Below are 26855 nucleotides of genomic sequence, written 5' to 3'. Positions count from 1 at the left end.
AACTGTAACAGATACATATACAATTTGTTAACGAACTTAAATAATTTACACTCTAAAGGCATTATTTGTCACACATACACTAATGTCAGGACGTTGCTCTAGGAGCGAAAGGCTGCTCTGTCTGTGACAGGCCTACCGTGGGCAGAGCTGGGGATATTGAGCTAATTCCAAGGCTCCCTCCAGACTAGAGCTGATCTGAGAAACCAGTGCTGATGGAAGCAGCAGCTGCAGCAGCAGGGCTGTAAGCTATGTGTTCTGTCCTCTGGGTGCTTGACGGGGAAGAGAGAGTGCCTCTCTCTCTAGGCCTCAGCGTAACTGGCCTATTTCATGGCTGGACAAACACAGGCTCCTTAGCCACTTTTCCATCCTTGACTGAGCTGTAAGTGGCCACAGTGTGACATAAAGCAAAGCTGGAATGCTCCTGCAAGGGCAGTGTGTAAAAAGAACTTGGCCTCCCAGACAGCGGGGCTGAGGTCCCTGATAAGACCAATGGTGGAGCAGCAGATCTCCTGAGGCCCAGAGGGTGTTGATGTTGATGGAGCATTTCTATGGATCTGTTGACTCTCAGACTTCATCCCAGCCCCTGCTCCCAGACACTCTTCCCAGCCAGGGGTGAGGCCTAAAGTTCTCTGAAGACTAAAGGCCCAAAGACTGAAGGTGTCTGAAGAGAGTGTTGCTGTCATGGGGTGTGTTTCTGTGGTGCCACGGCCTCCCAGATGTCCTGCTTCATCCTTAGTGAGAAATAAAGTCCAGTACATCTTCTCAGGTCCAGAGAGTGCGGTTGCCATGGGGTGCATTTCTATGGAGACGCTGCCTTCCATGGGTCCCTCCAGTCTATCGCGAGGTTTATAGGACAGCAAGCCTCAGGCTCAGAAAACTCTGACCTTGAGGGCTACACTTCTGTGGGTTCTTCCTCCAAATCATTGTTCCAAATCTTTGTCAGGGCCTAAAGTCAAGCACCGAATCGTCTCAGGCTCAGAGAGCGCTGATATTAAAGAGGAGATTACTCAGAAGCTACTGCCTAGAAGGTGCCCTTCCAGTCCTTGGGGAGCCCTAAAGGTGAGCAAGAAGTCTCCTCAGGTTTGGGGAGTGCTCCTGAGGAGGGGGGCCATTGTAGGGCGTAGCTGCCTCCCAGACCCCTTTCCCAGGCCTTGAAGGGACCTGAATACCACCAAGACATCTCCTCAATGTCAGAGATCTCTGCTGAAGAACAGAAGAGTTGTGAAGAGCAGTTGCCTCGCACAGGCCCTCTCCCGGCTTCAAGAAACCCTCAGGGTCAGCAACAGGTCTCTTCTGCTTTAAGCCAACATTGGGCTCACCACTTTCTGGCTAATAATTGTGATTCTTATGGGTTAAATGTTCCTCAGGATATAGTCTATGGACCATCAGAATCACATGCACATTTTTTAAAAAACAAACAAATTTCTGTTCCCCACTCAAGACCTACTGAATCAAACTCCTAGTGTGGGATGGAGCCTAGGAATCTGAATTTTTAGCAAGTTCTCCTGATTCTGATGTTCTGCAAAATTTGAGAGTTACTGATATATGCCTTAAATGTTAGCTCAAAATATATTAGTTTTATATTGTTATTCCATGTATTATATTACCTTGTCAAATTGAGAACTTTTTAAAGTGCTGCTCGGTAGAAGATACAGTCTTTGAAAACATTTAAAAATTCTAAATCGATGAACTTATTATTATATTTTCCCAAAAAGTAGACAATCACCTTGAGGTCAGTTTCTCTACATATTGTTGTTGCCTACAAGACCTACCAGATATGGAGGTGGGTCTAAATTAGGAATTTGGAATTAAGAGATACACACTACTATATATAAAATAAACAACAAGGATCTACTGTACAGCTCAGGGAACTCTATTCAATATTCTGTAATAACCTAAGTGGGAAAAGAATCTGAAAAAGAAGAGATATCTGAATCACTTCGGGGTATACCTGAAACATTGTAAATCAACTATACTTCAGTAAAAAATAAATTTAAAAAAGGAAATAAAAGAAACAGTAATAGAAATTGAAAATAAAAAGACCTACCAGATAGTTGAGCACAAATTCAACAAACATTTGTTTATTAAAAATGTTCCACGTGTGATGTGGAAAAAACACACTGGAAAGATGCTAACTTGAGAGCCAGTATAGTAAGTTCATGCAGGTGTCCAAGGAACCTAGATCTCCATATGCCTCTGAAAAGTAGCATGAATGGGCAAGACGCGGTTTTCCTTTGCAGTTTTCCAGGAGGAAATACCTTTTCAGAAAGTCTTATTAGGGAGGGCTACCTAAGGAGCCCTTGCCCAAAAAACAAACTTAGGACTCACAGTTTAGGAAATCAAGAGTTTGAGGTGACAGGAGTCCTCTTCGCTGAAATCCTACCCAAAATATGTTGAGGGTGTGTGTGTAGCTTTGTAGGGATCAAAGAACACCGAACACCATTCAATCCATCTCTTCCGTGGAGTCTGGTGTTTTGTCTCCCTGAGGATGCTTTTGGTTGCAGGCAGTAGACCAAGAGTTTTTACATAGAAAAAGGACTTATTATTTCACAAAATAAGAAATGTAGAGTGAGGACAGTTACAGGAAATTCAGTAGCTCAACAATCCCCAAGGATGCAGATGTTTTCTCCCTGTCCACTCCACGTTATTCTGCCCCAGACGCAGTGCTGATGGATTGGAGAGGCACGTGGAAGAGAGGGTTCCTCATCCCTCCCTCCCTGAGGAAGATACAGATGGGAGCCTCTCACTGGCTTGACCAGTGAGAGGGTAACAGAGAGAGACCAGCCTCCTCCCAGGCTATCCCAATCTCCTAAGAGCTTCTGGAACTCTTAAGTCAAGCCAGGTGGAGCCCCAGAGCCAGGGTTTGGCCCAAGTGTTTCTCTGGAAGGCTCTTCCCTTCCCCAACCCCATCAGTGCCTGAGCCTTTAGACTCCGCTGCCCCATAAGCTACCTTCTCAGGGACCACTGAGGGAAGTGAGGCAGGCCAGGGGGTGAGATGCAGGAACGAGCCATGCCTTAAGAGATGGCTTTTCCCAACACCCAGCTCCCCATCTGGCAGCTCTGCCCTGTCCCATGACTCTGTGTAGTGCCACCCCAGCTTATCACATCTCATTAAGGAAAAAGAATACAATAAAACCAAGCCTCTGGGGAAAAAGAAGTCACTGGGGAGTTCTCCCTTCCTGTATAAGTGCCTGCAGTCGTCCCAAGAATGATGTTTAGACAATTACACACGTGCAGAGGAGAAAAGCATTTTCCCTACGTACACAGTGCTATTAGCAAGAAAAATCTTTTCCAGCAACTTCTCTGCGTACTTCCCTTCAAATCCTATTGGCCAGGAAGGGGACATATATTGATGCCTAAACCAATCACATGATAACAATTCATTGCAGGAGACCATTTCCCTGCACACACGTGTGGCTAGGCAGGGGCACCCCTAAAACTGGGGTCTTCCAGCAAGGAAGAAATAAGGCAATGGGAATGGCAATTGGGTAAGTGACTAAGAGTGCCTACCATATTGGTCTTCAAATGTCCTAAGTCTAAAATATTGAATTTAAATACTGAGTTTGATACTTGAAGCAGAGTCACAGAAACTCTCTCTTTAAAACTTAGCAGCATGGTCACTAAGTAAATGGGAGAAAATTACTCAACTCTCTGGGCCTTGTGTTCTTATCTATACAATGATAACAAACACAAGGTACAGGACACCCAGTGAAATATGAGTTTCTGTTAAACCATGTCCTAAATATTACATGGGACTTATACTACAAAATTGTTTGTTGTTTACCTGAAATTCAAATTTCACTAGGTGTCCTGTATTTTTGTTAAATCTGGCAATCCTAGATGGATGGATTGTGGCTGGAGGGTGGGTAGGTGGAATGATGGGATGGATGAGATGGGTAGGTATAGTGATAGAACTCTTTGGGACAATTTTTCAATGGTCAAGGGCTGTGTGCCTCTGTGTATATGGGTGAGTGGGTGTGGGTGTGGGTGTGGGTGTGTGTGAATATGCGTGTATTTTCCTCAGAAACAGACCAGGAAGGGAAGGCATATGATGAGAATTTGAAGAGCTAGTCCAGCCCAGAGAACAGAATATCTACTGCCAGGGAGATGAGAACGTGAACATTTGCACTATGATTACACACCAGTGACTCACTGTGTGATCTTTGATAAATCACACAACCTCTCTGTTATGCAGGGTTTCACATTAATGTAGATGAGATAATAATATCAGCTTTATTTCCGCCTCACATGAGATCAAGGTCACCTGAGCATTACTTATAAATTCCAGAATTGAAAAAGAGGCAAGGAATGGGTATTTTTTTACATTACATCAATGAGAAGGGGGAATCAGAAAGCCCGGGTAGGCTTGGGATTCTTTTCTAATTTCTTTGGGAAGCACTCACTAAATAAAGATTCGAACCTAATATAGGATGCACTGATTACAACCCACACTTTGTTTCCAAGCCTTACTTCACATACCTGAATGTTTCCCTCGTTAGCTGCGCACATCACCCTCTCACTGAATCAGCAGAATTTAGCAAATTCAGACATCAGCTGTTTCTTTCCTATATTTGACAGGAAACCTATTGCAACCCAGTGATTTCCCAGGGTTTATTTTTTCACAAGTGCCAGAGCAGCACCACACCAGTGGGATCCGTGCTGGGAGCATTTGCCCATAAAAACTGGTCTCTTTTTGTGGTCACATTTATGTTGAATCAGCAAGTGAATGGGGCTCTCATTATCTTTGGAGGTAGAAGTCCATTACATTTCACTGGGCCTGTGTTATTTTGCTAATAAAACTAATACAGCCCAAGAAACAAGAACGGTGGAGGGTGGTAGGGTTAGTGCTTTCAGCGATATTCCCAGAGGCCTCCGAATCATCCTCCTATAAGCGACCAAATGGCCAGAATCCAAGGCAAGCGTGGGGTCGGAGTACAAAAACAGGGGAGAACCACCAGAGAGGGCAAAAGTAGAGAAGACTCTGGCCAGGGGGTGAAAGCAGGTAGGAGAATGTGTGAACCTAGTGACCCAGATTGAAAACAGGGCATCCCGTGTCACCCTTATGGCAGGAAGCTTTACAGTGAGTGTCACGAAAATCACAACATAATCATGCCTTCTCGGTCATCTGCAAAGGACTTTTACATACAGTAGCTCAGTTCATCCTTACTGAATCGGTGAGAAAACTGAAGCTCATAAAGGTAAAATAACTTCCTCTAATGCAAATCAGAGGCAGTATTCGAAATCAGGGCTACTGAACACAGGACCGGGACTTTTCCCACCAGCCCCAGCAGTATTTTACAAATGGTGTGAATTAATACCTGCCAAGACGTGGCCTTCACCCTCTTATCTACAGCCGTTGAAGTTCCCACCACTGGCATCCCCTTCGGGGTTAAAGAGGGAAGGAAACAAACTCTATATTGTATAACCCAGGTTAGGCAGTGACAGCGGAACAAAATAGGGACCAATTTTTTCTGGAACTTTCATCCTGGTTGTCATCTTGGAAAGCCACATTACCGTCACGGAAAGTGTGATTTATTAGCATTCAATCATTTGTTCATGCACTCATTCGTTCAAAAAGTGTATATTAAATTTCTATTTGCCAAACACTGTACTAGCTACTGTGTGTTCAGCGGTGAATAAAAGAGAGGTGGTACTTGCTCTTGTGGGACTAAAAACATGGCGAAAGGGACAGACATTCAAGAAGGAGACAAAGGCCTAAGCATCTAATGACTGATTGTGAAAAGTGCTGCGAGTAATAAAGATAGGGTGTTTTACAAACAAAACACAGAGGTGGCTTCTCCAATTTGAGCAGGGCACTCTAAAGTGATGGGTGACCTGACCACTGAGAAGGGATGCTCTATGTGAAGAGTGAGAAGACAGAGCTTGAACAGAGCCCTGGAAAGGAGAGAGCTCTGTCTGCTCCAGGAGCTGGACCAAGGCCCCTGGAATTGGAAAGAGGTGAGGGAAGAGTGAGAGAGAGGGTGGCAGGGATGCAAAGGAGGCAGGAGCACCAAGAACCATCCTGGGCTACTTGGTATAGCCAACAGCAACAGGTGGGTCTGGCCTCTGGGTGGAGAAGGGAGCCACCAGATGGGCAGGAGACACCAAAAGGATGAAGGTGAACTTCAACTTTGCCCTGTTCCCAGGTGTGCGATTCCAGGTGCTCATGGTGAGACTGACGCCTCCACTGGTAGTTTAGTCCCCTACTTTGAATCCTCTGTCCACCACTAACCCAACTCAAGGTGCCCAATGCCACCTCCGTATCTACGTTATGGTAAATGGCCTTCAGTTCCACAATGGAAACAGAGGAAAAACACAGGCTGCCAACTAGGTGTGTCAAAAATATTTTCCCAAGCGCCAGATGGAGACTGTGCCCTAAACTGGAAAGTTTCCGGCCACCTGCGAAGGCTGTTCTCTGGTGCCAATCCCACTTTCTCCCACCGGCTCTTTGGGGCTGAGGAAATGCTTCATCAGTGCTGGGCGGAATCATTAGAAGTAAGTGATTAACAGCGCGGCTATCGAAGTTCTGGAGTTTGTTTTCCTGCAACCTGAAAGGGTGCTTGCTTTATGATTTTTTAATTAGAGTGTAAATATTGTAGGCCCATAAACCTCTTGATTGATTGCTGACAGGTGTGAAAGTTTGCATTTGATAGAAAAGGCCCCGAGTCTTCTGTTATCTCCAGCTTCTGTTTTCTCAGGCTCCCCTGGCAGCTGGCTGGGTTGACACACAGGGCAGCACCCAGCAAAACTGCCAGATGGAGGGCTTATCCTCTGAATTCCCCAATATCACCTTGGGAGCTTCTTCCTCCCTATCACACCCCCCCTCATCTTCTTTCAAAAATCACAGTGGGACCTCAGCCTGGTGAAGAAATCCCCACAATTGTCTCCACTGTTTGAGTCATGCCCCATGTTCTGATTTTCCTTCTGACCTTATCACGCATTCTATGGCCCTCACTTCTTGAACTACCAAGAAACAGAAATTAATTTAAATACTTATTCACGGGTTCATTCAGTGAACAAATATCAAGTGTATCCGTGGCTACGGTACACACATTATTTCAGGTGCCCGAGAGACAGCATGGAGCACACTAAAGTCCTTGCCATCACAGAATACCTTTTACAAGCGGGAGTAAAAAATACACACATGACAAAATAAGTTTAAAAGATCATTTCGAACACTGACAAGTGTGATGGAGATGATAAAATTGGGACACATGGAAGAGAGTCATTGGGAAGATGCTTTGGCCAGAAGAGCAGGAGATTCAGTTATTTTTCTCCATCTTTCCAGCATGAGCCCCCCGCTTCTGTTTGTCTTGGAAGATCTGTTTTATTCTTCTTGTTCTCACACCATATTGACTTCCCCATCCATATGGCCAAAAATGACCATCTTATCTCTCTTTTCACGTTGATTCAGTACAAGCAATCAATGAAGACCAGTCATCCTCCCTAAAAAGGTCCCTACTCCTAAAAAGTATTCAGAATGTGATTGGTCCAGTTTGGGTCAGGGTTCCTCTTGGTGAAAATCATCTTTGAGCAATCTAAGCTGTGTCACATATGAGTGTGACCTAAGCCCCCACTGTTGTGGGTAGAGGGGCATTTATTATAGAGAAGAGAGAGCACATGGCCTGGGAATATACCAACTACTAGTAATCTTGCTTACAGATCGCTGTTGTATTGCAGACCTATCCATTCCTACAGAGAGGCAGTAATCCAGGAAAGAAGAGATGGAGTCCTCAACTGAAGAGGGAGAGTACGTGAAATAAAGAAACAGTGGGGCTTTTAGGACCAACATGTTCTGATGTGCTGAACTAAATAATACAACTGTCTTTGCAAGCTTAGAATTTGAAACCTGGGCATCGAGAGAAAACTCCTGAAATAAAATCCCACGGCTATTTAATATACTCTTAAAGTCCTCCAGAGAAGGAAGCCATACTGCTTTTCAAAATATTTTGCACCTTTCACTCAAATTACGGTCCAGTTTGGACAACAAATGAAAAGTCATCTTACTCCTAGGGCAAGTTGGATCAAGGAAATTATGTCCATTATTATTGCAAACATCACGAAACAAGATAGGACAACTTTGAAAACCATCTGAGGTAAAAGTTTCTAGGTGACCTGGAATTTGTGATATTAAGTCACGTGTAAGTTTCTAGGTGATGACAGTCACCCCTTATAGATTTTGAAGATATTACAAAACTCATTTTGTACAGTGTTGGTGGTATAGGGTGAGCATAACTGCCTTCCAAAATTCTTCTTATATTATTATGCTTCCTCTGATTCTTTCTCTGTCAAGTAAGCGGCCCAATCTTGATGCTTAAGTTTCTATTCCCAAAGCAAAAAAAGGAAATAAAAATGCACCATGGCCTTTTGGTGAAATGACAGTTATTACTATCTTTGACCAGAAGAAACATATTTTTGACAGCAAACCAAAGACTGAGCAGGGTATTATCAGCTTTTCAAACACTAAAGTGAAAAAATAAATGGGTAGAGGATTTGTGTGGCATTCAGCAGAGTTTTAGTGTCAGTCATGACAGTTCTTACTGGAAAAATGTTTAATACCCTCTACTTAATCAAAACTAAATTCCTCATAAATGACTGTTTGATAAAAGGAAAGAATTGTCTGTGAGTAACTTATCCTACAATGTAGAATTGCTCCCCAGTTCCAAAGAATGAAGTAAAGCTGATTGAGAATATTCTAAGTAGAGTGTTAGGGTTTTGATAAACACAATAAAATCTCAAATACTGAATTGCTAGGCCAGGAACAACAATTGGATAACCTTGGATAAGTTGATCCCCACTGATTATTTTTTCCCAGAAGCTTAAAGTGTGAATAAAATGTTCTGGCATTTCACTATCCCATCAGTTTTTACATACTGGGGTTTTCAAGTTTCTCATATCCTTCTATCCTATTATCCTCCTTTATCTTCTTGGAATCTATTCCGGGAATTACTCATGCATAAAATTATGTGAGAAGCCTTCATCTCTAACGCCTTTTTCTAATTGTCAAATTTACAGTAAAAAGATAATAACTATTGAGTATCGATTGATCCAGGTTTTCATAAATGCTATGGCAGTTTCTAGACACCAGGAGCGATCGTAACATATTTTGCAGTAGACTGCCCTAATTAACGACTAGGTGCTTTCCAAATTTTTCAAGAAAAAAACGGAGCATATCTAATTCTGTTCATTTTGATAATGGAGGGCAGGAAAAAATGTGTCTCATTGGAAATGCAAAGCTAGTCTTCAGTGGAAACAATTTCTTCATTCTCTTCATTGATTTAAGCTTTGTCTCCTCTTTTGAGTCACAGGCCACTCCTGAGGTTAGAGGTGATGGCATAGCTTGATGGTTAGGAGTGAATATAACAAAAAAGAAGCAGACTCACAGATATAGAGAACAAACTAGTGGTTACCAGTGGGAAGGGGGGAGTGGGGAGGAGCAGTATAGGGGTAGAAGATTAAGAGGTACAAACTATTATGTATAAAATAAATAAGCTACAAGGATATATTGTACAACACAGGGAATATAGCCAATATTTTATAACTGTAAATGAAACATAACCTTTAAGAATTGTGAATCACTATATTGTACACCTGTAATTTATATACTATGGTACTGCAACTATATTCAATAAAAATAAATCAATAAATATAAATAAATAAATAGGAAAAAGTTTTTAAAAATACACGAGTTAGAGTTACAATGCCTAAGTTCTAAATCCTAAGCTTTGCCACCTGCTATATGGGCCAATTTCAACAGGATTCTTAATATCTCTTAGTCCCAAATTTTAATTTGTAGTATAGAGTATCCATTGTACCTATTCCCGTGAGTAAAATGCATATTAAGCATTAGCACAGAGTCTGGCATAGAGTAGAACCTTAATAAAATATCCTATTACATGAAAGAAAAAAATAACTAGACAATAAACAAAGAGCTTAGATAAACAGCTCCTAAATAATCACAGACTAAGCATTTCTCCTCCAGCAGATCTTGGTATCTGCTGACATCCTCTCTTTAATTCGTGGTACATTCTCCATCTACAAGCTTAAAATTCTCTATCTTTTTGGCACAGACTGAATATCAATCAACGAGGAGATTGTTAATTCATTCAGGCCAATGGAAAGCAATCATTATAAACAATTCAAAGTTCCCTTTGGACTTCCTCTGGGATGTGGATACAACCACTCCTTTATTATTTCCTAGATAAGGGCGACATCACCCTGGTAACATATAAGGGTTAACCCGCAGTTAGAAGGAAATGTTTTCACAGTTACAGTTATGACCATTATATTCATATCAGAAAGCTTTTCAGACACAGTTCCTTATGGTTCACTTTACCATGTATCTAACAGACAAGACTGGTTCATGGCGCAATGGTTCATCAAGTTCTACACTCCAGAATTACATTCTAGAATGTGTTCTTTTGATTCATTCAAGGTGATTGCTAACTCAGTTATACACAAGTAAACTTGTGGACACACAAATCTTGATCTATTTACATTGACTTTCAGTCCGGCAAGTTCCTTCCAATGTGGTACTGGCAGAGTTCTGGTTTTTACAAGCATTTCTGGGTTCAAGTCAGTTTTAGACTTAGAATTCTTAAAATTTTGCCCCAATGAAAAAGAATATCAGTCACTCTCCAGAGCATGAATTCTTCTGTAGATATAACAGCTACTGAAATCTAAGAGGAATTCATGCTTTTTTAAATTTATGGCATGACAGTGCTATGACATTGGTAGTTTTCGACAGATAGCATTTTCCATCTAGCTTCTAAGAATACTTTCTTATTACAGTTGCTCTTCTCTACAAACCCATCAAATTCCTCTCTGAAAAGCCAGATCTCCTTGTTCCTCTTGGGCAAACACTGTTTTATAGATAATGCAGGAAAGGCCTGAGTGATAACTGCCCTCCCCAAAACTGTGACGTGGTCAAATGTCTATTTGGGGTATTTTTTTCACAAAGTCTATCAAAACTTCCTTTAAAAGTGTGGCTTTGTCCATTTTGCCTAGTTTGCAAGAGGTCTCTTTCCTAGAAAGACTTCCAAAGTTACTCTAGCCTTTGAAAACATGAATACTATTCTTCCCCTACCATTTTAGTTATATTCAACAGAATCAAGACTTTGGAGAGAAACATGAATATGTCTAAGAAGATTAGTGCAAGATTCTCTCCATGAGTATCAGTCACACACTAGGATCACTGAGATAGTAGGTAGAAGACACTATTTTCAACGTGTCTTTATTTCATAAAGAAAGAAGAGTGCTGTAAAGTGATCATGTACTTCTATTCCATTTTCCTGAAATCATTCATAAAAAAAAGAGAGAGAAAACAATAGATCAAGCCTCTCAGGATGTTCTAAGTGAAAAGAAAGTTTTTTTTGTTTTTTTTTTTTTTAATCTTTCTGCTGACTGCCAGAAGAGTCACTTGATAGGGCACAATTGCTACCAGTAATAAGACTGCATGAGAAAGCTCATTTTTGGCACTACACTAAAGATGAAAGTAGAACAAGGGTGGGGGGGGATCACCTTTGTCAGACAGAAGGTTAGATGTATTAAAATAAAATCTTAATGGAACCAAAGTGAAGACCTGTATCATGTCCAAGATTTCTGGTGGAAAATTTCAGCAGTGATGAGCAACTTCCCAAATGGGATAATTAATGACCAGTGCAATATTTCACAACAGAAACAATATACTTTTGATAGATCCAGAGAGACACGGGAATATCCTTCACACCAACTCAAAGTGGTCAAGGTTTGTATTTGTTGGTTGCTTTAAATCCTTAATCTACTCCATCAACCTGGGAATGTCCAAGGAAGGAAACGGTGCAGGGTCTGAGAAGTTAACTGAAGAACTGACTTTTCTCTTTGTTACTTAAGTGCATATTGTGAAAAATTGCCTAACTCTGGTGGTTGTTTCTGTGTATTTCATTGAAATAAATCAAAACCACTTGCTTTTTCTACTTCTTTATTTCCTATTCACTGGACAAATCCTTTGAGTTTATTTTCAATCCCCCTGAATTGAATTTCCCCCTGTCAAGATTATCAGCTTCATCCATGAGGCCAAAGACAGTGGTAGCCTTCAAGTTCTCATCCTAGTCAACATCTCAGAGGTAGTCAATACATCTGATCATTTCTTCCTTCTGGAAGCATGTGTCCTTTTGTCTTATCTGCCTCTACTTTCTCCTGGCTTCCATTTAATTTATCAAGTTGTTCCAATTCAAGCTCATCCTCCTCTGCCCTCTTCTATGTGTTCATTGCCCCAGGATCAACCTTGACCTGAACTCCTCTTTATCTATACTAAGTCCCTATGCAAATTCACCCCACTCTGTGACCTAATCTATATGCTATTCATTCAACTTTAGCCCTGATCACTTCCTTGAGTTTCAGGTTCATATATCCAACTGCTCCTTAACCTCTCCAGTTGTATGTTAATAGGGATCTCATCTTTGACTTTTTCCAAACATGTCTATTCTTTCCCTCCTACTCACCTTTTAACATACACACTCACACCCTACTTCTCCAAATGTGCTTCTGTCCTCAGTCTTCTCCTACCTCAATCAAAAGTGTACCATCCATTCAGCAGTTCAAACAAAAGCCTTAGGAGTCATATTCAATTCTTATCATATTGTCCTCAATGACTTGGCCCACCATGATCCCAATGCAAACCACCATCATGTCTTTTCTGATCCTGTAATGGCCTTGTTTTTAATCTTATTCTGCACGTAGCATACAAAATGATCTGTTTTAATGTAACTCAAATAATGTTACCCTTCTGTTTAAAATCCTACCGTGCCTCTGATCACAGAGTAAAATCCAAAGTTCACTGTGGCCTATAGAGCTTTTCATGATCTAGCTGGTGTCTAACTCTCCTCCCTTAACTCATACAATGTCCTATACCACTTATTCTACTATACCAAGCTTTTCCCTCAACACAGCGAACTTATTCCTGTTTCAGGGCCTGTGCACTTACACCTTTCCTTTGCCTCTTTGAATGGCTGTGTCTTGTTCCTTTAGATCTCATTATGAGTGTTACTTTCTAAAGTAGTCAACCCCACTCCACTCCCTCTGTTACCATCAGAATAATGGTTACCTCTGGGAAGATGAGAACAGAGAGTGCCTAGAAATGTGAATGAGAGAATTTTGGAGGTAATGAGCTTCTGTCACCATGTTTGTGCATTTGTCAAAACTCAGTGAAGATTTGTGTATTTCATTGTATGTAAATTTAATTTCAAAAGAAAAATGTAAACAAATATAAAACTCTAAAGCCATAAATGATGAAGTCTATAGGAGAAAATGTACTGATATCTGCACATCCTTTAGAAATATTTCAAAATTCAATGTACACTGATAAGTGGAAAAAACGTATAGGTGAAAAAATATGTGATAAAGCAAGTATAGTACAGTGTTAATGGTAAAATCTAGACGGTGGGTATATAGATGTTAACTCTAAAATTCACCTCTGCTATATGCTTGACAATGTTATAATTAAACCTTGAAAAATTATTTTCTTAAAAAATTTAAAGATAAATCAACTAAAAATGATTGGATCTGATAAGATAGTTCAAAATGTGGCTGGATAAAACATAAATAAACAAACAAAAGCTTTCCTTTATAAAAACTAAATGGAAAACTAAGACTATTCCCAATAGTAACAAAAGCTATAATATACATAGGAATACATTTGACAATGTGTGAGAACAATACGAAGAAAATTATAATACTTTACTGAACTGTATAAAACCTGACCTGACATCTCATACATCTCATTGTAAAATAAGAGATATTTATGATAGAATATAAATGTTACCCAGACTACTATAAACTCAATGCAATTTCAATGAAAAAATCTAGTGAAACACTTATTAATATGAAAAATTGATTCCTAAATATATTTGGAAAAGCAAATGGGTAGGTATAGTCAAAATTTGGAATAAAAATTAAAATGGGAGGGAGAACACTTTTGGATGTTAAAGTAAATCATAACATTTTAGTAATTAAAACAATGTTGATTAACCAAATAGATCAATGGGACAAAATAGGCAGTGCAGACTCTTATAAATATGACAATTTAATATGTCATAAAGATGTCAGTTTAAATCAGGAGGCATAGGATTTAATAAAAAATTGTTGGCACAACTACATGTATATGGAATATTATAAGGTTTAATCTCTAAAATACATTCTGGATGGATTAAATTTCTAATAAACATCGTACAAAATAATAAACTTACTAGAAAAAAGGAGAATATTTTCTATTATTGTGGTAGATTATGTCTTTCTTAAGAAAAAATGGATGATCAAAAGCCATAAAAAATAAAACTGACAAGTTTGACCATGTACAAAGTAAAAATCTCTCTAAGTAAATAGACATTATAAACAAAGAAGAAAACAAAGCACAGAGTGAGAAATTTATCTGTGACATAGATATGTAACATAAATAGGGTATAAACAGATGAAGCAAAGGAATAGAGCTATTTATTGCATATGTAGCCAAGTTTTATCCCTAATATGTTAGGAGTGATTTATAAATGAATAATAAACAAGAATAGATGCTAAGTCTCATTAGAAAATCAGGAAAATACATATTGGGACAACAGACTATCTCTTTTATTACATTTAGTCTATAAAAATAAGGAAAATGAAATTTGAAAGAGATTTGATAACAATTTGTGTTAGGAAAATTGAGGAGAAAAACATTTTTTCATATATAGGTGGTAGGAGTATAAAAGAGTTCTGAAAGGATATTTTGTAAATCTATCAAATTTTAAAATTTTCTTTTAATCACGTGCTCCAAGTCTAGGCATACATCTTCTATACATAAAGATGAATGTGCAAGTATATTTATTGCAGCATATTTAATAATACCCAAAATTGGAGAAAACCTACATTTGCAATTATCAGTAATGGTTAAATAAATGATACATTCATAATATAAAATACTATATATAAGTTAAAAGTTCTGACATGGAAAGAGATTCACTATTTATTGCTGAATGGAAAACAAATAAATTATAAAACAATATGTGTCTGATTATTTACAATTGTTTAAAAAATATGTACTTTTTAAATGTGTAGAAAATGGCCCAGAAATATAAAAATTAAAATCTCAACAGTAGTTTCCTCTAGGAAATATGTGTATTGGAGGAGTGTAAAGGGAGGGAATCCTTTCACTTTTTAATATTCCATTTGGGAATTTTATATATTCCCCATCCCCAACTCCCAACACACAAACATTTTAGAAACAGTGTGAAATGTATTTCTTGAGAAAATTTTATTTTAAAAAGAGGTATTACAATGAAAGAAAAGGGAAGAAAGGAAAGGGAGTGGGAAGAACAAGGAAGAAAAGAAGGAGGTTTTAAAAGAAAGATGGATGGGAAGAAGGAATCAGTGTACCATGGAGAGGAGGAGAAATAGTGGATGTTAGAAAAGATTTGGAGAAGGAATGGTAAGGCAGCTGAGTAATGAGATGTGAGGATGGCCAAACTTTCCTAGCTAGTATGCTTGGACCCTGGAAAGAGGGCCTTACCCTGAGCTCCACACTTAAGAAGGACAAGCATATCACAAACACACACATATCAAATACGTTGAGGGACTCATGGGCATTCTGCTGCTCGGGATCCGATGTCCAGTACTGGCCCAGCATGACCCTAAACATCCAATGTTGCAACTACCATTGCTGAAGCCCTGGGGCGGGGAACACTTCTCCACATCTATTCCTGTGTCTTCAAAACAAAAAGCAGCTTGCATCTGAATGCCAGGAAGGTTTGTGGGCAATACTGTTGCTGACCTCAGAGGAGATACTGCATCAGATGCAGGACTATTTGAGCAACTAAAGCATTTAGTGAAGAGAAGATAAGTTAATTAATTTGTCATGTCCTTCTTCTTAGACAGGATGAATGACATATATTCTCACATAACAATGTATCATTTTCAAGCATCCATTTTCTTATTTTTCTTCATTTTCCAATTTCCAATTCTTTCAACTTAACAGTTTTAGAAAAAGAGTGCAGCATTTGGAAGCTTTTGCACATTGTGATGGCTGAAGGAACACTTTTCAGCATTAAATAATTCACAATTTTCTTAAATATGTGTATGTGTGTGTATGTTCCTACATGCACCACGCATGAGATATAATACCAATTCCTTCTATTAGTGTGTAAATCTAGGTAATGTTTTAAAAAGTGATGAAAATTGCAATATGTGTTAATAATCTGTGTGAAGAAGCTAAGATAATTTATAATAACTTTTGATAATAATAATTTATCATAAGCAATCCATTTAAATGTTCAAACATGATATACAAAATTCTTATGTTATTTATAAATCTAAGTGTTGATGTAAGAATTTTATTGGTAACTTAAGATGCTATTGCCACAGGAGAGCAAAATTTCTAAAACTGAAATAAATGAAACACTGAGATTAATAAACTGAAATCAACTGAAATGAATAAAGCTACAATGAATCACAAAAGGTTGTCAAATTTGGCATTAGTACATAAATTATGCAAAATTCTTGATTATCGGAACATAATCAGTGATTTTGCTGAAATGAAGGTAAAATATATATTTTATGAAAAATATATAATAATTTATGAATTATGTGTTAGTATCATTGCTTATCCAATATCACTGTTGCATCGATAGAAGAGCTAGACATTAAACAATGATTGAATACACTAGTCTCTTCTGTTTTGCCAACTTTCAATGCTATAAAAACTTTAGCTTTACATCTTTCTGTTTTGTATTATAAATGAATATAGTCAAAGATGGAGAGGTTTAGAAGAAATATATCTTTTTTAACAGTCTGCTAACTTGATTCAGATCCTTTAACTATTTACTCATAAAGTATATGGTTCTCCATTTGTAGTCCTGGCCAGGCCCTGCAGATTTTAGGTGTGGACCCCTTGCTAGTTTCTTCACAGTTGAAGCCCTCCAACCAGCCTCATTCCTTTCCTCTGCCACTGTACATTGCACACAACCAACTGAATCATTAATCTACTGATGCTACAACCACTGGGCTGGACGATTTACAATTCTATCTCCTATTACCATATTAACTGCTGCAATGTGTAGGCATGGCAAGATCGTGACATCAGGCAGATTAAGTCCTTTGAGAAAATAACTGAGGTTTCTTTTCTGGACTACAGATTTATTGCGGGAGAAGTTGAGCTCTTTTCCCCTTAGCTTCCCCGGAAAGACAAACAGGAATTTGTATTCTGTTTATATGGGATTTTTCCCAAGGAAAAGTTAATAGGCTATTGTTTTTAAGGTCTAATATCACTTAGAAAAACTATTTTCTAAACGTGGCCCTGTTGCCCGCATTCTTCTGCAATGTGATTGCTTTAACTACTGAATCTGGTGGAAGTGACGCCGTGCCATTTGCACACAAGAGACCTTAACTGGCCTGGCAGCCATTTCACTGGTTGGTCTCCTGTCTCTTGGAATACTCAATCTTAGAACAAAGCCCCCATGCCGTGAGCAGCCCAAACCACGTGCAGAAGCCACACGTTGGCAGTCTGGTTGACAGCCCCAAGTGAACTCCCAGCTGACAGCCAGTATCAACTACCAGCCATGGGGGTGAGTCATCTTGGACATATAGTTCAGCCCAGCTGAGCCCTCAGTGATAACAGCTTTGTCATCTTTCGAGGGCAACCACATGAAAGACACCAAGCAGGAACTGTTCATGGGCCTCGTCAACCCACAGAACCGTGAAAGAAAGGAACACGTTGCTTTTTTAAGTTTTGGAGTGGTTTAAGCCATGCCAATAGATCCTCGTACCACGAGGTTTTAAATGAGGATTGGAGTTAACCTGCAAGATGGGTTAATATTGAGTGCAATGGAAGGGAAGACTTGAGCCTGTTTCAATGGAACAATTCTGACGGCAAACCATTGGAAGCGATATGTACACAAGAGGCCAAACTATGTTAGTCTTAGGAAGGTAATGAGATTTTTATCAGCACAATGATGGGAAGAGAAAGCTTAGGTGGGTGATGGCTGGAAATAGGCATGGCTCAAGAGCTGACCAGGAGCACCTCAATTGCAGAATGAGCTTTTTGTTTCACTTGCTGAAGGCAAAGCCTGGGATAGTTGGGTCTGACCCCCTGTTCCCTGTCTGCCGCACAATTCTGCCAAAGGCACAGCTTACCCGGAGAGAAAGGCTGAAACCCACAGTGGAAAGAAAAGATGAAAAAGAATGAGTTCATCACATGGGCATGTACCTGAGGCTTGTCATTCAAGGATAGTTAGACCTTGGTGAGGGGGAATGAAAGGCAGGATCCTTATCGGACTGCTGTGGGTTTTTCACTAGAATTTGGTTTAGGGAAGAAATGTGACCTCTTCAAACTAATATCAACCGTGCTAGCATCTCTTTCAGATATGTAAATACCAAAACGAAGGGGAAAGACCTCACGGTAGAAAAAATGCATAACATGTCATAGGGGATTATTTCTATTTCATTTGTAAGAAGTCAGACATGATTAATATCTGCCAAAGGAATAGTGTTAAGGAAGGGCTCTCCTAATTCTAATAGTGTTAAGGAAGGGCTCTCCTAATTCTCCTGATCCTACCTGAGCTAAACAACTTTTCTGATGGACACTGATAAGGCCAAAATATATTTCTCTGGAATGTGAACCATTTTAGCTCACATCTAAAAAGTGTATGAGGGCTTCCCTGGTGGCGCAGCGGTTGAGAGTCCGACTGCCAATGCAGGGGACACGGGTTCGTGCCCCGGTCTGGGAAGATCCCACATGCCGCGGAGCAGCTGGGCCCGTGAGCCATGGCCGCTGAGCCTGCGCGTCCGGAGCCTGTGCTCCGCAACGGGAGAGGCCACAACAGTGAGAGGCCCGCGAACCGCAAAACAAAAAGAAGTGTATGAAATATGGTCTAAGAGGAAGAACAGTATATCCTTTAAGAAGATGACACGGTTAGGTTTATGTTAGGGTCTCACGCTCTTGCCTGAGGGGAAGAAAGAAAAGAGGAAGATGATATGGGAAATTTATCTGATTCCACTGAGGCCTTAACTAAAAATTCAATTCTTCAGATTTTCGATATGTGCTTACTTCTGTCCTCTGGATATTGGAGTGTGCTCAACACTCAATGAACATTCTTTGGTGTTTCATGAAATCTTAGTGACCTCGGTAGGATTGGTCTCCATCTCAATTCATTTGGAAGACTCGCGTTGCACTTTATTGTGAAAATGTCCTCTTATTTTTATTATTCTCATGGCTATATTTTTTAGGGAGTAGAAAATTTAATTTTACCTTCCCCTCCGCATGTGCACACATGCACGCACACACACACACACACACACACACACACACACACGAGTCAACTCTGGTAGGGTTTGTGCGATATCCAAAGAGTATGAAAGCAAAAGTCTTTGGGAAGAAATATTCTACAGTATATGGATGGGAACAACAGTATGATACAGTAATAAAAATATTTTCAAAATCAAGTGTTAACCCTCTTTTCCCCTTGTCTTTGTGCAAATGTCCTATCATTCTTGGATAGTGATTAATTCTAGTTTTGTCTAATTGACTGCAGAGCTAGGTTGCTATTGAGCCAAATGGCCAATAGGAAGACGTCTCAGTCCTGGACTGAGCCATTTCTAGAAGGGTATTATTTATCTAAAGGTAATGAAAATTCGTAAAGATATGAGAGTTATTTACCTATAAGCTATTTTAAAATCTATTATCCCGCATTCTGTAGAACCAGACTGGAACACAACTGAGGGTGTGTAAATCCCAGATGTTACTAGATATATAGTCTTGGGCAAGATATTTACTGAAACTCTCTGTGTCTCGGATTTCTCATCTGGAAACAGGGGATGAGAGTGATAGTACCAACCACGGAGCTCTGTTATATGGATTAAAGTGATGAATATATGTTTAGAATTTGGAGCTCTGTCTGGCATAGAGCAAGTGTTATATGTTTGTTAAGTAAAAATTATACCGTGTAGAATTAGATAAATAAACTCTTGAGTGCTAAGAATACTGCCTGGCATATAGTAAGTTCTACATGCATTCACCAATATTACTAAATTAGAAAACACTTCTTCCAGTAGCCACTCATTGCATTGGTGGGAGAGGGAGGGGTACAAAAAAATGAATAGGATGGAAAATTGACCTTTATTTTGCACGTACTATGTTCCGGGTGCCTCATTATGCAACAATATTTATATTGTCTCTACCAGTTTTTTCTAGAACTAAATATGGTACAACTACAGCAATTTTACATAAGAGGAGATAAAACTCAGAAAGGTGAACCATAAGATGACCCATAAGAGCCAGAAGCAAGGGAGGCCTAGAGAACTCAGTTTTGTCAGACGCCAAAATTCAAACTTCTTCTGCTAGATTTCACTGTCCTTCAGAGTTTGGGTTTTCAGGGAGCTAACAACTTAACACAGTAGATAAATACACACAAATAATGATGGGCCTATGTGATAGTGACAAATGTCTGAACAAAAATATAAGAAGTATAGTGCGCAGAGTGAAGGGAGGGGCATCTAATTGGAGAAGACAGAAGGAGGGCTTTAGAAAAAATATGGCACTTATTCCCAACATTATTCCCACCAGTATTCTTCCAATAACCATGCACTGACTACAGAGCATGCTCAGCTCTGAGCATCAGATCCCACAAAGAGCAGGATGTAGCAGTATATATGGTCGGAGTAAATGCTGAACCTGGGGGTAGTGGACAAGGGAAGGGAAAAGACGAGGGGAAAAGCTGGAGGTCATTGTGGAAAACACCAGCAACATACATCTCTGCCTTGGAATCCTTAGATATATATTTAAGTGAAGTTAGTCAGACAGAGAAAGACAAATATCATATGATATCACTTATTTGTGGAAGCTTAAAAAAATGGTACAAACGAAATTATTTACAAAACAGAAATAGAGTCACAGACATAGAAAACAAACTTATGGTTACCAAAGGGGATAGCAGGGGGGCAAGGGCAAGGAGAGATAAATTAGGAGTTTGGGATAAACATATATACACTACTATATATCAAATAGGTAAACAACAAGGACCTACTGTTTAGCCCAGCGAACTATACTCAATGTCTTGTAATAACCTATAATGAGTAAGAATCTGAAAAAGAACATATATATGTATAACTGAATCACTTTGCTGTATACTTGAAACTAACACAACGTTGTAAATGAACGACGCTTCAATTTAAAAAAAGCCTTGGAGAATGGTGCTGAACACAAATTGCGTGTGCTTTCTCAGACTCAACTGCCTGCTTCTCTACAAAGGTGTGTCTTGCCTCCCGGCCCGCCATGGTCTGCGTGACTTTGCTGGGCTCACTGAGCTGGCTGTAGTCTGAGCTGAATGCCCAGGATAGTGTGGCCTTTCACCCCTCACGCCGAGCCCCATCAGAGTTAGCAGTCCGTGGGGGAAGCATTGACCAATGAAAAAAAAGGAGCTGAGGGGAGTGAAGCAATTCAGTTCCCTTTCATATTGTCCTTCCATGGGCTATTCTGAGCTGCAGTTTCTTCTGAGGGCCTGTCAGACATGCCGAGGAACCTGCTGTGTCTCATTTCAGTTCACTGGGAAGCAGATGTCAACTCCGCTACTCATAGCATTGCATTGCTTTGCCTCTGCCCTTGCCTTGTTTCTCTCTTTCCTCTCCTCCACTGTGGGCTTCTGCCTCTCAGATATAAAGAGCAAGCACTTTAATCTTTGCCTCAGGCTCTGCTTTCTGGAGGACCAGGGCTAAGGGAAGAGCAATGTGTTTTCCTCGATATCTGTATACTCTTGTATCTTCCATTCTCCGGTACTTCTTAGCCCACCCTCTGAAAATCCTGAAACGTTTTGTAAAGATGGTTTATTAAAATTCAACACTTTGGACCAAGCCACAGAGTCGTCTGGAGCGTTCATGCACCACTTGATTCAAAACGCTGGTTAAAGATACAGAGTTCACAACTGAAGATGCTAACACCATTCTTGAGAAGGACCATAGTTAACCCTCTGTTATTCGTTTCGTTAGTGCTTTTTGTAGTTACTTTTTGGGGACTACAAACATATTCACAGATTTATTCACTCATTCACCAATAATTTGTTAAATTCTTAGCATGCATGAGAACTACCCTAAGTATTGAGATAGAGGGGTGGGTGGGTGGGGGTGTGTGTGTGTGTGTGTGTGTGTGTGTGTGTGTGTGTATAAACACACACATGCATGCACGTGCTCACTCATATACCAATCCTAGGGAATTTATAATCAGACAAAAACTAAAAAGAAGACATCAGTTCAAAATCTACATATAGACCGTGTAAAATCAAATTGCTGTTCACAACCTTAGCTTTTATGTTTGCTTAAAAGTGGCAAAAGCAGGTACCAGTGATACTGCAGTTGTAGTTCTACCATTACAACACCAACATCATCAACTAAAAAGGGAAAAACATTCGATCACTTAAATGGTAGTTAAAGCACATGACAGTAAGTTATGTGTTTAATTTCTAGCCTTCGTATTGGCTGATGAGTTTGAACTTGTGCAGTCTTTTGTCTATACACATATATTTAGAGTATTTTTCTCTCTCCCCTCTTTGGAAAGTAGAACTCAGTCCCCTTGACTTGCCTCTCTTGATCGTCACTGAGTCTTTTCTGGAACTAATAAAATCAGATTCTTTGCTTTATCTTTTGTTTGTATCGCTAGCTTCCTGGCTTTGTGTAGCCCGGGATACTCTGATATTGCCACTGATCGGGTTATTATTACATTTACAGTGAGTTTGCTAGAGGAGAAAAATACCTTTGATTCTAGAGGAGGAATGGGAATGAAAAAGACTAGCTCTGTTTCTTTTTGGGTAAGATGTGGGTTTCAAATCCACAGGAAGGCAAAATCATGAAGGCAGTCTCCGGAAAAAAAATGATCTTGTCCATTTCAGACTGCACTTTTCTTTCCCTCTGTGAGTCTCCCTCAGCCTTCATGGAAAGGCTTGGGCCTAATGAGAGGGAAAATTAGCATTAAAACATGTCAATCATCCAAGTAAAACAATAAAATACAAAATGGAACTACTTGAGGATATGTACCATTGTCCATTGCTTCTCAGAGTATGTCTGTGAACTATTCCTTAACAGGTGTGGTTAGTTAAAGAACTTGGGTCAGAAAACAAATCAACTATGTCACCAAGCATGCCGTTTGGTTTATTTGACCTTTTTTCATGGTAAGACTTTCTGGAAATGAGTAGCATTCTGATTTATATTCTGACACAAGCATCTTATTTCATCAATTACGGTGGCTTACCGAGGAGCACCACCTTAGCACATTAGTCAAGATTGTCTTTGTTGCACTGCAGTAACAATCAACCCCCATATCTCGATGGCTTAACCTAACCCAACTGCAATTTCTCAATCATGCTACCATCCCAAGCAGGTTGATGGGGCTCAGCCCCAAACCGACTAGTAGGGATGGGCTATTGGAGACTCTACTATCTTACAGCAGAACTTTCTGAAATATATGGTCTCTTCATTTACCATGACAGGAGAGAAAACAGAAAACCTGTAAGGTCTTGACTACAGATGTGACCCATGCAACTTCCATCTCCATTTCTTTGGCAAGAACTAGCTATGAGGTCCTACGTAAGATCAAAGAGGATGGAAAATGGAATTGTGGGGACAAACAGGATGGCTGGTGAGCACAGGATCTCTGCCATGTCCTCCATCCCAAATCATAGAAGGCTGGAATGACAAATTCACGAGCCATAGCTTTCACTTCACGCGTTTGAATGTGGCCCTAAACAGGATTAGAGAGGTGTCTAGGTTACAGCAATTTCTAATTCTTTTCCTTCTTTTCAATCTCAAACTAGTAGTGCGGCATTCTCCATTCTGAAAAGCATTGCTGTAGATAGAAAAACTCATTATTGTGTTAAAATTTGAACTAACTCAATCGTGTCCATTGATGTAACTGCGTTCCCAAAGAGGAAAAATCCTCCTCGACCTCGTCTCTTGCCCAAGATCTTTCTGGACCTCAGCTATCTCAAGGAAACCACTCGAGTCTCAGGAGGGCAGCTTCATTTCCAGTGGACTCCTCTCCTCTAATATAGTTTTGATAGGCTGAGCATCACTGCGCAAGCCACCTGACACCTCGGCCTTGTGCAGAATTTGCATTTCTAAAGATACTTACTCTGTAAGCTATGGTCCATTCGCCTTGGCAAATACTGTTTAAATATAGCATCCATAAATAAATGTTAAATAATTCATGAACATAATTTTGTAAATTCTGCTAAGCCACACCTCTCTGGGGGCATATTTATGAACATGCCTCAGCCTGGAATCAATGTGTCTGCCAAGCTCCTTGCCTCTGAGGCAGAATTCCCACATCTAGCCCAAAATGCTGCAAACAGCTCCGATTCCCCTTCAGTCGTCATCCATCATACTGTCACTTTAATTCAGATGCTGCTACTTGTTTTAATAACATACATCTTACACAAAGAATACTGCTAACACAAGAATCTTGGGGTAGATTTTTACAACCTCATAAAATGGTGTTAACCCTCTGATCCCTGACGTTCTTTCCGCGCAGCACAGACCTCTGGACGCTTCCCTGCCTCCTCTACTCCCTTCAATCTCCCTGATGCTTATCAATAACCTCCGTCCATGGTGGCTATATAGCACCAGGACCTGTCATCAATCACTGCAGTAAAAATATTGTTCCTCCAGCACTGCCCTGAAGAATTATGAAAAGGATAAAAGTGTTATTGCAGGAATTATTTAGCAAACAATAGATGGATAAAATGTATTACGGTAAGTGTTAAATTATATCACCTCATTATGAAGAGCTGACACAGTTAGCAGGAAAGTGGTTCGCTGCCTTGGCCAAGTAGTTCAGGAGAACAATGGGGATGACCACAAAGGATTTCAAAAGGCAACACCAGTCTACGAAGACTAGTATATATACTACTGAAGAGAAATTTGTTTGGGGGAATGATCTGGAGTAAAAACCTCTTCTTGGACTGTTTTCAATATTAAGCTGAAATTTACAGAAGAGCAATGGGGGTTTCTACTCCGTTGTTGAATATAGGTTGCTGTTCTAGGAAAGAGATTCTTTAAAAAAAAAAGAAAATGGATGTATGGTCTAACCACTCCCCAGCCATGCACCCTGTCCTGTAGCTCCTACACAGTCCTCTAAGCAAGGGTGAGGGAGTCGTTTTCATTGGTGAAGGAAATCTATATCTTGCCACACTTATGTTTCTGTCAGTTGTAGAAAAGTGTACCATACCAATATGTGTAGCCTTTGCCAGGGCTGGAAAATAATGTACCTGAAATGTCAGATTAAGCCAATTCCTAAAATCAGGCTTGCATTTTAAATACTATTAAGGATACCTAAACAAGGTTGGAAACCATGTGTTTTTTATTTTTTTTTTAACCAAGTGGTCTTTTATCAGTTAATGTAGGTTTTTTTTCTTTTTCTTTTCTTTTTTTTTTTTAGGCATAATGTTACACTGGGCTCCTGGGATTCATTTGATCAACATGATTAAATTATTTCCTTACTCAGCTAGAAGGAAATTACTAGTTACCAGACATTATGTGTCTGTTAATTATGTGCAATGAGGCTTTCTCCTATCACACCAGCTCCTGCATTCATGTTCTGTGCATTTTAAAGGCATTATCATTAAAAAAATTTAAATATTGAAAAGGGACAGCTATAATTTTGTTTCATCTATTTAATAAATAAGTAATCTGTGAGATCAGTGGTACAAAGTGTCTCTTTGCTCTTTGTGTCAGCACAGACACTCTTAAGAAGAACATACTGAAAGATCCTTTTGATTTCTATATTCATAAAAGAATACTTCCCCATCAGCTTTCTAGGGCAACGGCCAGGTCCTCTATCACTGAATAGAATGAATATGAGCATTGCCCCAAAAGCAATCCACGATCAGGTGGCCCCTCAATGCAGAATCTGCTCACCTGGGGTGGTGAGGGCTCCAAATTTACCTTCCCTCTTACAGCTCAATCTACAATCAATGTTTCAAAAGATTTTTTTTTTCAAAAGAAGAGACAACATATGGTAGCTGAGAGGTCTTATTTTGCCTCCTAATGAAATGATGTGCTTCTGTTTCATATTAAAGTGTTAATCGGTCTGAAATTAGGTCTCGCAAAAAGAATAGTGCTTTTAAAATGCTTAATATGATTCATTTTCCTCAGTCAAAACCAGATGACTTTTATTTTTGTATCAAAAAGAGAAAATGGAAAGCCAGCTCTTCGTCCCCTGATGCCCCCACTTCCCCCGTCTGCCCAGGCTCCGGACCCAGATCCAATAACCAGCTTACAGAACAGAAAGCTCTTTAGAGTCGGGACTTGTGCCGAAGCCTAGAAGGTTTTGTTTGAGTTTGAGAGTCTTCATAGGTTTATGAAATCTCAACAAATATTTCAAAGAAGGAAGTTTCACATTTGAAGTAGGTGATCCTATTAGGTGCTGAGAGACGGCGCCTTTGTTGTGGGCGCAGGCATCATTTTATGTGAGATAGAGCCGTGTCCCACTAATATGCCAAGACATCACTTTCATGCCAGAAACAGATAGGGCTGAACTTGTTTCATGCACTTTGGCTTTCACTGTTAATAATGAATGACGAAAGTTCAGAGGAGAGGAGCTAAGTGGATACTTGGCTCTAAAAGAATGAATTTTAACTAGCAACATGCCAAACTAGTCAGAAACCACTCAGATGGGCAGGAAAGACAGCACAAAGAAAGAACTCATCCTGGAGGTCTATCCACAGCCACTAATTCCCGCAGAGCCCACAGAGAGATTGGTGAGTCTCCTTCCAGAAGATTCCAGCGGCTTTGGGAGTCACGTGACTCGTGCGCCACCAAGGCCTGAGGGTTTGCACCAGTAGGCGCAAAACAGGAAACTCTCATACTGT

The sequence above is a fragment of the Phocoena sinus genome, chromosome 13 (assembly GCF_008692025.1).
Source record: "Phocoena sinus isolate mPhoSin1 chromosome 13, mPhoSin1.pri, whole genome shotgun sequence".
In the NCBI taxonomy this organism is placed as follows: Eukaryota; Metazoa; Chordata; class Mammalia; order Artiodactyla; family Phocoenidae; genus Phocoena; species Phocoena sinus.
This window is presented reverse-complemented; position numbering follows the sequence as displayed.